This window comes from Lepidochelys kempii, chromosome 2, assembly GCF_965140285.1.
Source record: "Lepidochelys kempii isolate rLepKem1 chromosome 2, rLepKem1.hap1, whole genome shotgun sequence".
Lineage (NCBI taxonomy): Eukaryota > Metazoa > Chordata > Testudines > Cheloniidae > Lepidochelys > Lepidochelys kempii.
In genome coordinates, this window is record NC_136381.1 from 269,590,230 (window position 1) to 269,605,279 (window position 15,050).

At 46.5% G+C, this 15,050-nt stretch overlaps 1 protein-coding gene across 1 annotated transcript in view; it reads right to left on the bottom strand.

The window, feature by feature from the left end:
• The window catches only part of LOC140905756 (stonustoxin subunit alpha), a 46,179-nt gene that overhangs the window by 4,639 nt on the left and 26,490 nt on the right, over positions 1 to 15,050 (bottom strand). The window lies entirely within an intron of this gene.

Sequence of the window (15,050 nt, forward strand, 5' to 3'; positions counted from 1 at the left end):
AATAGCAGCTCTTGACACTCTTAGTTAGGGGAGCTGATTAACACACCCGGGGAAATAAATGCAATAGAGCTGCATTGCCTGGCTTTAGAGCCAAATCCCACCTTCTCCGTGGCATGGAGCCCTTAGGACCTCCATGGGTAGCCGGTCTGCACAGCAGCAGAGGAGCAATGGGATCCTAGAGAGGAGCCCTCTCTCGGCAATGGCCACAGCATCCCCCTGGCTCTTCCCCTTGCATGGAGTCGGCATGGCACTCAGCTAGGGGGGACTTATACCAGGGGAAATAGCGCCTTCCCAACTGTTTCAGCCAGTAAGGCTATTCATCATCTGGGTAACAGCCCAGGACACTGAATGGGTGAGCAGCCCAGGGAAAGCCGCTCTGGCTGACAGGTGCTAAGTGGAGCTGTCAGCTGGGGAGGGTGGGCCTGTCAGGGTGAAGAACAGCCACCTAGAGAAACTGGCCTGGGAGGAAGAGAAAATGGCCCTTGGTGATTTAGAATCATAGAATATCAGGGTTGGAAGGGACCCCAGAAGGTCATCTAGTCCAACCCCCTGCTCAAAGCAGGACCAATTCCCAGTTAAATCATCCCAGCCAGGGCTTTGTCAAGCCTGACCTTAAAAACCTCTAAGGAAGGAGATTCTACCTCCTCCCTAGGTAACGCATTCCAGTGTTTCACCACCCTCTTAGTGAAAAAGTTTTTCCTAATATCCAATCTAAACCTCTCCCACTGCAACTTGAGACCATTACTCCTCGTTCTGTCATCTGCTACCATTGAGAACAGTCTAGAGCCATCCTCTTTGGAACCCCCTTTCAGGTAGTTGAAAGCAGCTATCAAATCCCCCCTCATTCTTCTCTTCTGCAGGCTAAACAATCCCAGCTCCCTCAGCCTCTCCTCATAACTCATGTGTTCCAGTCCCCTAATCATTTTTGTTGCCCTTCGCTGGACTCTCTCCAATTTATCCACATCCTTCTTGAAGTGTGGGGCCCAAAACTGGACACAGTACTCCAGATGAGGCCTCACCAATGTCGAATAGAGGGGTTTTTTTCATTAAAACTCCCCTTCCAGGTCCCCTCTCCCTGTGGTGTTGGGCTGCACTGGGTCAGCAGTAACTGCCCTGGCCCCTGAATGGGGGAGAAATGGGGATCAGTGGAAGGCTCATTGGAGGAAGGGAGCTAAGTTGCATGGGAGCAGCTGGCCTGCCCACAAGTGACCCCCTCACTCTTGGTCAGGGAGGAGTTGCAGAGTCCCACCGAACCTGTGTCCACATCAGCATGACTGCCCTCAGACCAGCAAGATTGTTGCAGAGATGGAGTATGCCACAGCTCATCATTCCTACCATGCCAGGAAGCCGAGATTGTCTGTGGAGCTGGCAGTGCAGCTTGGGAAAAGTCTCTTTGCAAACTCAGAAGAAATGCAGGGACAGGATATGGAGAATTAGGAAAACACTGAGAAAACTGGAAAAGAATTATTTAAAATTTGGGGGTTTTTTTGAAGGCATTTGTGGGAGTGACTGCAACCCTCAAAGGCGTGGGATTGAGTGAGAAAATGTTTAGCCAAGTACAGTGTGAACTAAGATCATTTCCAGTATAAGGACTGCTCTTCAGTAAACCTATGTTGGTTCCTCCTTGAACATAGAAAACAATTTCCCACATCACAAAACCACTGCATGATTTGGCTTGATTGTTAGTCTTCATTCAGGAGAAAACCAGGACCGAAACACCAGGGTCTATTGCAGGTCAGGACTAAGGTGCATTGGCAAAGATTTGAAGAGGCGGCTGAACACACACCAACAGTATCAAACATTTATCTGCACATGCAAAGACATTTCAAACAGTATTGTATCTAAAATGTAAATATGTTTCTTTAACCCAAACACCAAAATCCCATCAGTACTGTCAGAAGTAGAGCTGGTCAGAAAAAAATTTTTTTTTTGGACAGAAAATTTCAAATGTTCATAAAAAACAAGAGAGTATTCAGCCTAAATCCATTGGCCAAAAGACAACAACTTTTTGGTTTTCTGATGAAAAGTCCAAATTTGCCATGGACTTCGCATAAAAAGTTTTGTTTAGTAGAAAACCCAATTTTTTCATCAAGAACCCAGCTTTGATGGAAACTTTTCGACCAATCCTGGTTAGAATCCCACAGCACCCAGCCAGGTGACCTAGCAACTTCTTCTCTTGTTTTTAAAGCAATTGCATCTGCCCTTGCTGCTGAACAAAGAAGCCAACCTCGGGAGTGGGTACTATTGAGCCCTGTCCAAACCTGCTGAGTGAGAGGAAAAATTTCTGGAGCATGGATCAAACTCCCAATGCTAGTGATGCTCTCAATTTCATTTCAGAAAAATCTGAGCTGATAATTCCTGCAGAAATAAGGACAGCAGAGGAGAAATGTCATTTTCTTACCCTTTTCTCCTTCAGTTTTCTTTCCTGGATCACACTTTGACTGAAATATTTGATTTTTTTAAAATGCAATTATTGCAAAATGATTAGAATGCAGACATAAAGAATGCATGAAATAGCAATTGTTAATATGTAGGCTTGTTTGTCAGCCTCAGATAGAATTTTGAGTTTGACTTTTTGATACTCGTATATATTATACTAATATGTGAGAACAAAGACACTTTGTATGTTGCTTTGGCCTAGCCTAGGGTTGCTAACTTGGTTGGACCGGATGGACCGGATGATATTTGTGGCAATAGCATCCAGTCCATCTGATCCAAACGAGTTAGCAACCCTAGCCTGGCCAGATGGGTTTGTTAGTATATTGGGAACAGATAAGAACAGTTAAAATATTACTGGGCATGGTGGGAGAATAATATACAAGCTCACATTTTAAGACTCCCCCAACTCCTATATCAAGCAACGAATTAGGATGGGCAAGGAGGGCTCAGGGTGGAGGCATAAGAAACACTAAAAGCCAAAGAAAAGCCTGGCGTTGGCCAGAGCAAAACCTCATTCCTTACCCCCTCCCCCAACGGGATACAAAAGAAGTGGGATGAAGACCCCAGACTCACGGCCCTCCGAAACGGAGCATGACCATAAGTGGTAAGGTGTGTGAGTAGGGGCGTGCACTGCATGTATATTTGGGGCTGCTAAGAAGGAGGAAGTGGGAATAGAGACTGGGGAATGGGTAACAGAGACATGGACAAAGGCTCTGTGGTGTCAGAGCTGGGAAGGGGACATGGGGTAAACACTCTGCGGTGTCAGAGCTGGGAATGGAACCCTGGGAAACAGACTCTGCCGGCATGTAGAGCTATGGATATGTTTGCTTGGAACTATCCCCAATAAACATTGCATTGCCTGCACTTCAGACTTCTTGGCACTTCAGACTTCTTGTCTTCTGCTTTCTGTCTGCATGACAAGAACCAGGGAAAGGAGTTCAGAGAAAGCCCTCTAACAGCAGTGTATCAACCTGAGCTGCCATCGCCCACTTTGGGCATCATGCAATTACATTTGGCAAAGCTTCTCTGCTCACAAACTGAGAAATGAACGTATCTGAGAATTACACCATACCCCAGCTCTCATGCTTACTTCCTCAGAAAGGCCCTGCCGCGTCACTTCTCTCCCCCATGAAGACCCCACTCCCCTGGCCAGGACAGCAGCTGGAGCCCGGGCGGGGATCCCTGGCAGCTGTGGGGCACTGCACCATGGACCCTCCACCTGCCCTTGGTTGGGAGGTCTGCAGGGTGGGGACATGGGCGGGGGAATGCTCTTGGTCCCTGTCAAGGTTCCTCCCCCACTCTGAACGCTAGGGTACAGATGTGGGGACCTGCATGAAAACCTCCTAAGATTATCTTTACCAGCTTAGGTCAAAACTTCCCCAAGGTACAAAATATTCCACCCTTTGTCCTTGGATTGGCTGCTACCACCACCAAACAAATACTGGTTACTGGGGAAGAGCTGTTTGGAAACGTCTTTCCCCTCAAATACTTCCCAAAACCTTCACCCCACTTCCTGGACAAGGTTTGGTAAAAAGCCTCACCAATTTACCTAGGTGACTACAGGCCCAGACCCTTGGATCTTAAGAACAATGAACAATCCTCCCAACACTTGCACCCCCCCTTTCTTGGGAAATGTTGGATAAAAAGCCTCACCAATTTGCATAGGTGACCACAGACCCAAACCCTTGGATCTGAGAACAATGAAAAAGCATTCAGTTTTCTTACAAGAAGACTTTTAATAGAAATAGGAGTAAATAGAAGTAAAGAAATCCCCTCTGTAAAATCAGGATGGTAGATACCTTACAGGGTAATTAGATTCAAAACATAGAGAATCCCTCTAGGCAAAACCTTAAGTTACAAAAAAGATACACAGACAGAAATAGTTATTCTATTCAGCACAATTCTTTTCTCAGCCATTTAAAGAAATCATAATCTAACACATACCTAGCTAGATTACTTACTAAAAGTTCTAAGACTCCATTCCTGGTCTATCGCCAACAAAAACAGCATATAGACAGACACACAGACCCTTTGTTTCTCTCCCTCCTCCCAGCTTTTGAAAGTATCTTGTCTCCTCATTGGTCATTTTGGTCAGGTGCCAGCGAGGTTACCTTTAGCTTCTTAACCCTTTACAGGTGAGAGGATTTTTCCTCTGGCCAGGAGGGATTTTAAAGGGGTTTACCCTTCCCTTTATATTTATGACAGTCCCCCATCCCAGGCAGGTGGAGAACCTGTGGTTCCCGGCCTACTCCGGCTTTTGGCTTGGCAAGGGCAGGGACTCGGGTGGAAGAGGAGGGGTAGGGAGCCCTGCCCCCCCCCCCTTTTGGGCAGGCTCTGCCATTCTTGCCATCAACAAAGGGGCGAGAAGACCTCAGCCTACATACAGAGGCTGGAGAAACTGCTTCAGAAAGCTGTCAAGAGGGGAGCAAGAGGGGTAACTGCTGAGCAGATGGAGCTGACCAAACTGGCTCAAATTGTAAGAGGAACTGAATATCAGAACCATAGTCCAGTGTGGCCAGGATGGACATGGAGCTGCCAAGTGTCATAATGAAGAAAATCCCTCCTTAGTATATGGAAAGCTGAGGACCAGTTAGGAGATGAGGAACTGCCAAAGGGGCTTGGGAATGGGGCCACCCAGGTCCACACGACTTGAAGGCTTCCCTGGAAAAGGCTGCCTAGCTGGGATAACAGCAGGCCTGATAGGGCCTTGAGCAGAGGTGAGGATTAAAGGGACAGAATGTAAGGCATTGCTCGACAGTGGATCTCAGGTGACTATTATATTTCAGTCCTTCTACCAACAGATGCTTAGGCACCTGCCTATACTGCCACTGACTGGCCCTGGTCTGTGTGGCCTCAGCATATATGAATACCCCTGCCAAGGGTACGTGACAGTGCACCTGGAATGTTCAGAAGATGTTGCCAAAGTAAGACAAGATGTGGACACCACTGCACTGATATGCCCCAACCCTAAAGGAGATTCTTATGTGTTTGTGCTGATAGGGATTGTCAAGGTTCCTTCCCCACTCTGAACTCTAGGGTACAGATGTGGGGACCTGCATGAAAACCTCCTAAGCTTACTTTTACCAGCTTAGGTTAAAACTTCCCCAAGGTACAAATTATTTTACACTTTGCCCTTGGATTTTCACTGCCACCACCAAACTTTATCTGGGTTCCTGAAAAAACAGAGTTTGGACACGTCTTTCCCCCCAAAATCCTCCCAACCTTTGCACCCCACTTCCTGGGTTAGGTTTGGTAAAAATCCTCACCAATTTGCATAGGTGACCACAGACCCAAACCCTTGGATCTTAGAACAATGAAAAAGCTTCAGTCTCCTTACAAGACGACTTAATAGAAGTAAAAAGAAAAGAATCACCTCTGTAAAATCAGGATGGTGAATACCTTACAGGGTAATTAGATTCAAACATAGAGAATCCCTCTAGGCAAAACCTTAAGTTACAAAAAAGACACACAGACAGGAATATTCATTCTATTCAGCACAGCTATTTTCTCAGCCATTTAAAGAAATCATAATCTAACACATACCTAGCTAGATTACTTACTAAGTTCTAAGACTCCATTCCTGTTCTGTCTCCGGCAAAAGCCTCACACAGAAAGACACAGACCCTTTGTTTTTCTCCCTCCTCCTAGCTTTTGAAAGTATCTTGTCTCCTCATTGGTCATTTTGGTCAGGTGCCAGCGAGGTTACATTTAGCTTCTTAACCCTTTACAGGTGAGAGGATTTTTCCTCTGGCCAGGAGGGATTTTAAAGGGGTTTACCCTTCCCTTTATATTTATGACAGGGATCAACTCCAGTCTCTTCAAGGTACCCTATGAGTACTGCAACCAGTCAGCAGGGGACCAATACCGAAGCATCCTGAGGATCCATACGCTTTGTGCTTCAGCCTATAGAAAAACCAAGAACCCTAAAAAGGAAAGGTCTGAGCTATCAATGAGAGTGTTGAAGTACAGGGCCACAACTCTGTTAGTAGTCTCTGCAGTGATGGAGAGAGAAGTGCTTGCTATGAGTACCTGTCTAAAAGGCAGGAAAGGGATATTAGCAATGGTAGAGCAGCTGGCTAAGGGAGGGCTCCCTGAAGGAGTGCTGGTTCTCAGTGGAGTCATAACCCTACCTGCTGAAGCCCAGGAAAAGGTGATTATACTGATTGCTAACGAAACAAGCCATGATGTTGTTGTGAAATATGGACTGAAGATAGCAGACCTCTTTGAGCCTGAAACCATTGTGAGACTCAATGTGAAGCTGAGGGTCCACCAATAGACCTGACAAAGTTTGACTTTGGAGATTCCCCATTGTCTGAGGAGTGGAAGGATCATGGAAGGAAGGAACTTTGGGAAAAAATCCAAGTATTTTCACGCATGCGTAGGATGTGCAAAGGGAGTGGAACACAACATCAGACTACAAGACTCCATAACCCTTCTGGGAGAGATCTAGGAAGATTGCTCTCTCAGAAATGGAGAATGTGCAGCATCATCATCAGGAGCTTACCGTGATCATATGCCTGAAACCCATATTCCTCCCCCATTGTGGCATCTGTTAGAAGAGTGGGAAAATCCAGATGTGTTTTGACTACTGCACTCTAAATAGGTGTACTGTAGTTGACCAGCACACCATGCCTCAAGTACAAGAGGCCTTGGACTGTTTGCTGGTGAGACAGTAGTTCCTAGTGTTGAATCTTCTAAGTGGATACTACCAGATTCTGCTGGGAGCAGAAGATAGGGAGAAGACAGCCTTCATCAGCCCATTAGGTTTCCATCAGTGTGAATGCATGCCCCAATTAATTTCTGGAGTCCCTGCCACGTTTCAATGTCTTATGGAGATAGTTGTGGGAGACATGAACTTACTGCAAGTCTTTGTTTATTTGGATGACCTGATTGTGTTTGGAAGAACCTTGGAGGAACATGAAGACAGACTTCATAAATTGCTAGAACAGCTGTAAGCCTATGGACTGCAACTTTCAGTTGATAAATGCCAGTTCTGCAGGTCAAATCCATGGGTCACATTGTGTCCCATGCAGGCATGAGTATTGATCCAGATAAAATAGAAAAACTCACTACCTGACCACAGCCACATAATTACAGAGAGCTCAGGACCTTTCTAGGATTTAGTGGCTACTATCACTATTTGTGAAGAAGTATGCTACCATTGCAAAGCCTCTGATTGATCTCACCAGGAGATACCTGTCCAGCAAGAGTAACTCTAGGACCAAAGGTAAGGCCATCCTGAGCAGTGACATTATGGCCCCTTAGAAGCCTTTGGACCCCGATGGGATGAGAGATGTGAGGAAAAGCTTCTCAATAAATCATTAATTGCCTAGCTCATGCTCCAGTCCTCATCTTTGCTGACTCAGGCAGCTGATGCCAGTTTGGAGGGCTTGGGAGCAGACTTATACCAGGAAGTTGAAAGTAAAAGTTAACCTGTGGTCTTTGGCAGAAGCAGACTCTGTGATAGCAAGACTCACTACCCCATTCACTAGCAGGAGTTCTTGGCCTTGAAATGGGCTGTCACTGAGACGTTTCAAAACTACTTGTATGTGCTCAGTTTCAAATGTGGACAGACAACAATTCATAGACTTACATGTTAACAAGTGCTAAGCTGGATGCTACAGGCCACCTTGCCTAGCTATGAGTTCAGCATTCAGTACCAATCAGGGAGAAATAATAGAGATGTGGATACATTGCCCCAGCATCCACAGACATCAGAAATTGCTGTGAATCCTATAGGTGGAGTGAGAGCTATTTGCACTAGGTCATCAAGAGTCAGAGGTGCATGAGTCTCCATGGTTGTGTTTCTCTGGGGCTGTCCCCTGAAAGTATGCCATTAGCCATGGTGAATTACATTGTATTGGACCAATCTCCATTGCCTAGGCTCAATGCTGTTGACTGGCAAGAAGCCCCACTGTAAAATAAGGATGTTCGTGAAACACTGCTTGCTGAAAATGAGGGTCAAGCTGTGATTATTCCATCTACCACTGAGGGTAAATTACCATTGAGAGAATGGAGCAAACTAAAACTGATTCAGGGAGTGCTGCACCAAATCAGAGCAGATCCTTTACAAAATCAATGAACACATCTAGTACTACCAAAAAAGTGCACACTCATGGCCATGAGGGCTCTGCATAATGACTTTGGACATTTGGGAATGGAGTTATTGTTCGTAAACAGTAATACTTTTAGTTCTTTCTTTCTGTATATTTGATTCATATATACATTAACTATTCTTTAGAATCTTTATCTTCAACAAAGAGTGTCTGAATTCTAAGGCCTAGAACACTGGTCTGTTGACCAATAAGTAACCTTATTTAGGAATTTATTCATTATGCTGTATTTAATAACTGGGATGCCTTCATGTCTTTAAAACTCCAGATATTCTTGGAAAAGATCTCCTGAACATATATATATTGTGACAAAGCTCTGTCCTTGTCTACATGGGTCCCGCGTTTCCTGGCGGATTTCGCTAGCCTCAGAGACTCACTGTAACCCTCCACGTAACCCTTCTCTCTCTCTAGAGCCATTTTCATCATAAGCCAGTGAGGGAGGTGAGGAGAAGCTATCCTCCCTTGCTCAGTCTCTGTTGTCTCCCACACTCAGTGATTAATCTGGGGGGGGGCAAAGAGGGGAGCCCAGGCCCACCCTCTACTCCAGGCTCCAGCCCAGGGACCCTAATAGCATCAGTTATGGTAGCTGACCTTTTAGAAACATGACACATACAATTCCCTGGACTACTTCCCCCACAGCAGGCCCCGCTTCCTCAAGCTCCACTTCACCCTTACCTCAGGGCCTCCTTCCTTTCGCCTGATATGATGTGTACTGCTCAGTCTTTCCAACAGCGCAACTTCCTCCCACAGCTCCTGACTAACTGGGAGGCCTTTAACCAGCTCCTGATTGGCTTCAGGTGTCCCAATCAAACTAGCATTTTCCCTGCCTTCTGGAAAGTTCTTAATTGGCCCCAGGTGTCTTAATTGACTTGGAGCAGCTGCCATTTAACGTATCCTGGTACCAGGGATTTGTTTAGCCTGGAGCTAATATATCTATCTCCCACTACTTTTCTATAGCTCTCTGACCTTGCCCCGTCACAATATATAAAATGCTGACATAAGCATACATAGACTTGGGGAACTAATAAGAGATTATTGTTTGCCATATGTTTTCAATGGGGGAAATCAACATGGAAGAATTATTGTGGGGTAAGAACAAACCTCAGAGAGATATTAGTTTGGAGAATTGTTAGTGCTCTCACCTGTAAATAATCATGCCTTCACATGAGTCAGGTAAAGTGAGACTGTATCGAAATGACATCACAACATATGTTTCTGGGAGCCTATTCTTGGCAACTTTCCTTTGTCTGAAACTCCATATAATGATAATGATATGAAAACTTAGGTTGGGGGAATGAAAATTGCGTGTCTCTTCCAGATGCGGGAAAGACACATATCCAGTTCTCAGTCTGCTAACAAAAGGTGGTAATGTGTCTATTTCTGTATTCTGTAGTGGTGTACTAATCTCAGATTAATAATCTTAGATTAAATACTTTTAATTGAGCCTGTTATTTTGACAATCTGAAATCATTAACTCAGACACTGAATGGGGGAGGTGACATACTGACAGATGATGTTGAAAAAGATGAAATACTCAATGCCTTTATTGCCTCGGTCTTCACAGACAGAATCAGCTCCCAGACTGCTGCACTGGGAAACACAGTATGGGGATGAGATGAGCAGCCGTCAGTGATGAAAGAACAGGTTAAGGACTATTTAGAAAAGCTGGACATGCACAAGTCCATGGGTCCAGATCTAATGAATGCAAGGGTGTTTAGGGAGTTGGCTGATGTGATTGCAGAGCCATTGGCCATTATCTTTGAAAATTCATGGTGATCGGGGGAGGTCCAGGATGATTGGAAAAAGGGAAATACAGTGCCCATTTTTAAAAAAGGGAAGAAGGAGAACCCAGGGAACTACACACCGGTCAGCCTCACTTCAGTCCCCAACAAAATCATAGAGCAGTTCCTCAAGGAATCCATTTTGAAGCACTTGGAGGAGAGGAAGGTGATCAGGAACAGTCAACATGGATTCACCAAGGGCAAGTCATGCCTGACCAACCTGATTGCCTTCTATGATGAGATAATTGGCTCTGTGGATATGGGGAAAGCAGTGGATGTGATATATCTTGACTTTAGCAAAGCTTTTGATATGATCTCCCACAGTATTCTTGCCATCAAGATAAAAAAGTATGGATTGGATAAATGGCCTATAAGGTGGATAGAAATCTGCCTAGATTGTCAAGCTCAATGGGTAGTGATCAACAGCTTGATGTCTAGTTGGCAGCTGGTATCAAGCGGAGTGGCCCAGGGGTTGGTCCTGGGGCTGATTTTGTTCAACATCTTCATTAATGATCTGGACGATGGAATGAATTGCACCTCAGTAAGTTCGCAGATGACACTAAGATGGGGGGAGAGGTAGATACACTGGAGGATAGGGATAGGGTCCAGAGTGACCTAGACAAATTGGAGGATTGGGCCAAAAGAAATCTGACGAGGTTCAACAAGGACAGGTGCAGAGTCCTGCACTTAGGAAGGAAGAATCCCATGGACTGCTACAGGCTGGGGTCCGACTGGCTAAGCAGCAATTCTGCAGAAAAGGACCTGGGGATTACAGTGGATGAGAAGCTGGATATGAGTCTAGAATGTCCCTTGTTGCCAAGAAGGTCTATGGCATATTGGGCTGCATTAGTAGGAGCATTGCCAGCAGATCAAGGGAAGTGATTATTCCCCTCTATTCGGCACTGGTGAGGCCATATCTGGAGTACTGTGTTCAATTTTGCTTCCCCCACTACAGAAGGGATGTGGACAAATCAGAGAGAGTCCAGCGGAGGGCAACAAAAATGATTAGCTGGCTGGGGAACATGGCTTACGAGGAGAGGCTGAGGGAACTGGGGCTATTTAATCTGCAGAAGAGAAGAGTGAGGGGGGATTTGATAGCAGCCTTTGACTACCTGAAGGGGGGTTCCAAAGAGGATGGAGCTCAGCTGTCCTCAGTGGTGGTAGATGACAGAAAAAGGATTAATGGTCTCAAGTTGCAGTGGGGGAGGTCTAGGTTGGATATTAGGAAACACTATTTCACTAGGAGGGTAGTGAAGCACTGGAATGGGTTACCTAGGGAGGTGGTGGAATCTCCATCCTTAGAGGTTTTTAAAGCCCAGCTTGACAAAGCCCTGTCTGGGATGATTTAGTTGGGGCTGGTCCTGCTTTGAGCAGGGGATTGGACTAGATGACCTCCTGAGGTCTCTTCCAACTCTAATCTTCTATGATTCTGTGATTCAAATGAGCTCTCCCCTGTCATAGACACACCCATGGACACAGTGTTGTTGTAGCCATGTTGGTCCCAGGATATCAGAGACACAAAATGGATGAGGAAATGTCTTTTATTGGAGTAGGTTATGTTGTTATTTTTGTTGAATCAGCTGTGACACTCTGAGTACATTTCCCAGACCTGAAGAAGGGCTCTGTGTGGCTCAAAAGCTGGTATCTGTCACCAACAGAAGTTGGTCCAATAAAAGATATCACCTCCCCCACCTTGTCTCACTAATAGACACACCTACAGTGCTTCAGTGATCAATTTTGGCTGGTATTGGGTTACTATTCACTTTAGCATTGCATGCAAGGGTAATGCATCAACTACTTAACATGCCCTGATTGAGGGGGTCACCTAAACTGAAGCTCACTTGCTAAGCAGGGGGTAGAGATGCCAAATCCCAATGAAGGGCGGGGGGGGGAGGTGTTCCTACCTGATGGAGTGAGTTTTGCCTGAAGAGTCCTAGACACCATTTGACCCTCCCCTGTGCAGTGTTGACAGGGCTGATTGGATTCACCTGAGAGCACTTGTTTCTGTTCAGTGGTTACTAGAGCTGACATCGTTGAAGATGTCAATTAGGAGGAGCTAAGCCTTAGGTCTGGTCTGGGGACAGTGTTGCAGTAAAAGACAGTGAAGCAGCCCAGTAGCAGAGAGGTTCCCCACCACCTGCTAAAATCACTAAGAGCCGGGCTAAGCGGGAGAGTCTCAGAACATGACAGCGCAGAAGTGGCAGTGAACCACGAGCTGCAGCCGTGAACAGCAGCAGAGATGAGTGGTGGCAGCAGTGGAGGCATTGGTCAACACCCACCTCCCATTTCAGGGAGGGGAGGTGGGCCCAGGCAAATGCACCTCTGAGCTCTGCACCTTCGTGACCAAGGACAACCAACTTTGAGTCGGGTGGAGGAGAGGGAAAGGGGAGGGGCATGTAAAAGGGACAGTTATTTGTTGGACTTTCACACTGTAAGGTGGGAAACTGAGGCAAAGGACACTGCCCAACGTACTGGAGGTGAGTATTCACTTAGGGTTTCATGCTTTTAAATCATGATTGTGGTGTTTTCCCAAGTGAATGCTGAGTTCCTTTTTTAATAAAAATTTTCTTTTGCTATACACAGACTCAGTGCTTGCTACAGGGGCAGTATTGCCTCTTAGAGGTGCCCAGATCTTTAGTTTTCCCAGCTTGCTGGGTTGGGGTTGTTCTGGTTCTGTTTTGTTTTTTTTTAAGTGTCAGGGGTTAAGAGGCTGTGATATACACCAAACATGCCTGTTCTCAGCTCCCCTCCAATAGGGGCAGGACTTATTCAAATGCCTGCTCATGGGGTGGGGGGGGGAGAGAGGGAGAGGCTCACACACTTTCAGAGGGCCAGGTCCTCCAGGACCATGGATCACATGGGGGAAAGGGAGAAGGGCTCTGACCCCCTTAATAGAGATGGGCTCCTCCAGATCCCAGACACACACACACACAGGGACTCAGACCCCTTCAAAGGGACAGACAGACATATGTGGGGGGCAGGGAGAAAGTCTCAGACCCTCCAAGAGATTCAAGGTACCTCCACATTCTCGCTCCTACATGAAGGGGTGACAGGGTGAATGGTGGAGATAACCCAAGAAGGGAAGCCCACCACAGATCCCAGCTCATGTGAGGGGAGCAGGAGGAGTCAGACCCTCATAGAGAGGTAGAGGCTCCCCATATCCCAACACACACATAATGGCAGGGAAATGGGCCCAGACACCACCAGAGAGGCAAGGCCCCTAGAGCCAAACTTCCCTGGGGAGGGAAAAGGAGGTCAGACTTTCTGACCTCAGCTAGTATTTTTCATAATGACATATTGGATTAGATCAGCAGTTCTCAAACTGTAGGTTGGGACCCCAAAGTGAGTCACAACTCCATTTTAATAGGGTTGCCAAGCCTGGCATTAGATTTGCTGAGACCCAGGGAGAAAGATGAAGTCTGAGCCCCACCACCCAGGGACAAAGCCAAATCCCAAGGGCTTCATGCCCCAGTGGTGGGGCTCAGGTTACAGACCCCCACTCCCTCACCCAGTGAGATGGGACTCAGGATTTGCTCCCCTCCCCCACCCAGAGCAGTGGGGCTGGGGTGGGCTCAGGCTTCGGGCCCCCCTCCCTGGTGTGTGTAGTAATTTTTGTTGTTGCCAGAAGGAGTCACAGTGCAATGAAGTTTGAGAACCCCTGGATTCGATCAATTCATGGTGCTGCTGCAGACACCCTGGAAGGAGAAAGGGCAGTGCAGCCAGCTTTCCTGTCTCCCCACCTTTTGGGCAAGGTCAGGCCCCATATCACAGAACTGTCTGTCTCTGAAGAAGGAATGGATTCCATGAGTATTATTGCCCTTGTGAAGCAGAGCCAGAGTGAGGGAGAGCAGTAGCCTCAGGAGGAAAATACTCTCTTGGATTATGGACTATTTTCTTTAATATTAGCTTCTGTATGCTCAATATTTCACTTCTCCCTGATTTTCTAGCCCTGTGGGCAATTCTACTACTCTCAGTCCACAACCTGGGCCTTGTTTTCATCTCCTTTCAAGCCTCCTCCCCATTGCTGCTGATGCTGTTGTCTCCTGAAAGGTTTTTCCTCTTGAACATCATTTCAATGTCACTTCAACTCAGACCCTTTCCTAGCGGCTGTGTATGCACAGCCTGTTGCCTTAGAATCATAGAATCATAGAATATCAGGGTTGGAAGGGACCCCTGAAGGTCATCTAGTCCAACCCCCTGCTCGAAGCAGGACCAATTCCCAGTTAAATCATCCCAGCCAGGGCTTTGTCAAGACTGACCTTAAAAACCTCTAAGGAAGGAGATTCTACCACCTCCCTAGGTAACGCATTCCAGTGTTTCACCACCCTCTTAGTGAAAAAGTTTTTCCTAATATCCAATCTAAACCTCCCCCACTGCAACTTGAGACCATTACTCCTCGTTCTGTCATCTGCTACCATTGAGAACAGTCTAGAGCCATCCTCTCTGGAACCCCCTTTCAGGTAGTTGAAAGCAGCTATCAAATCCCCCCTCATTCTTCTCTTCTGCAGGCTAAACAATCCCAGCTCCCTCAGCCTCTCCTCATAAGTCATGTGTTCTAGACCCCTAATCATTTTTGTTGCCCTTCGCTGGACTCTCTCCAATTTATCCACATCCTTCTTGTAGTGTGGGGCCCAAAACTGGACACAGTACTCCAGATGAGGCCTCACCAATGTCGAATAGAGGGGAACGATCACGTCCCTCGATCTGCTCGCTATGC